We start from the raw sequence: 1,399 nt of genomic DNA on the forward strand, positions 1-1,399 counted from the left end.
GTGATTTGTTGTTCTATGTATTTTTCTATGGTAACTTCATTTTGCTATCAGATTTTCTTTTCATTTTCTTCACTATTGTTGATTTTATGTTTACTAAATTTGTATGATTTTCTTATTAGGGTAGAAGATTTATTAACTTTCTTTGTGCTTACCGCCTGTAATTTATTCTTATCTTCCTAAATTTACAATAATCTATATTATCATTTTTCCTTCCTTCTTCTCTTTTCCTTCTTTTTCATTTTAACTGTCTTCCCAATCAACCAAGTTAGCACATGTCTGTAATACCCAGTGAATAATTTTCCCCTCCCAACCCTGGTAACCACCCCCCATCTGTCAGTTTATTGTACTGTGGTGGCTTGCATGTGGCTGTAATGCTGAAAGCTATACCACTGGTATTTTAAATACCAATATGATCCCTCATGGTGGACAGATTTCAGCTGAGCTTTCAGACTAAGGTAGATTGGAAGAAGGGAGACAGACAACTTCTAAATTTAAGCGCTGAAAACCTTATGAGTACCAGTAAAACATTTTCAGAACCAGAATATTGAATATTGAAACATTGTGAATAGCACCAGAATATTGCCAGGTATAGTGTCAGAATATGATCCCCACAGATTGTAAAGAACTCAAAATACTACTGGGAAAGAACTACCTCTTCAAAATAGACTTGACTGTGATGACACGAATAGAGTAAAATTTTCAGGACCTCCATTTACTGATGAGGCATGATTCAAAATGATGAGAAACACCTGTAAACATCCATTCCTAATTATAACATGGAATGTATGAAGTATGAATGTAGGAAAATTGGAAGTTGTCAAAAATGAAATGGAATGCAGAAAGATTGATGTCCTAGACAATAGTCAACTGAAATGGATTCGTATTGGTCATTTTGAATCTAGCAAACATATGTTTTATGAGGCCAGGAATGACAAATTAAAGAATTATGTCACATTCATCATCAAAAATAACATTTCAAGATCTTTCTTGAAGTACAATGCTGTTTGTGATAGGATAATATCCATACGTCTACGATGAAGACCAGTTAATGCCACTATTATTCAAATTTAGGCATCAACCACTAAAGACAGTGATGATGAACTTGAAGAAGTCTACCAACTTCTTCAGTCTGAAATCTACCAAACATGCAATCAAGATGTATTGATAATTACTGGTGAATGGAATGCAAAGGTTGGAAACAAAGAGAAAGGATCAGTAGTTGGACAATATGACCTTGGTTACAGAAATGATGCGGGAGATTACATGACAGAATTTTGCAATACCAATGATTTATTCATAGCAAATACCTTTTTAAGCAACTTGAAAGATGACTGTACACATGGACCTCACAAGTTGGAATACACAGAAAACAAATTGACTACATCTCTGATAAGAGATG

This window comes from Chrysochloris asiatica, unplaced genomic scaffold (genome assembly GCF_000296735.1).
Source record: "Chrysochloris asiatica unplaced genomic scaffold, ChrAsi1.0 scaffold00222, whole genome shotgun sequence".
Lineage (NCBI taxonomy): Eukaryota > Metazoa > Chordata > Mammalia > Afrosoricida > Chrysochloridae > Chrysochloris > Chrysochloris asiatica.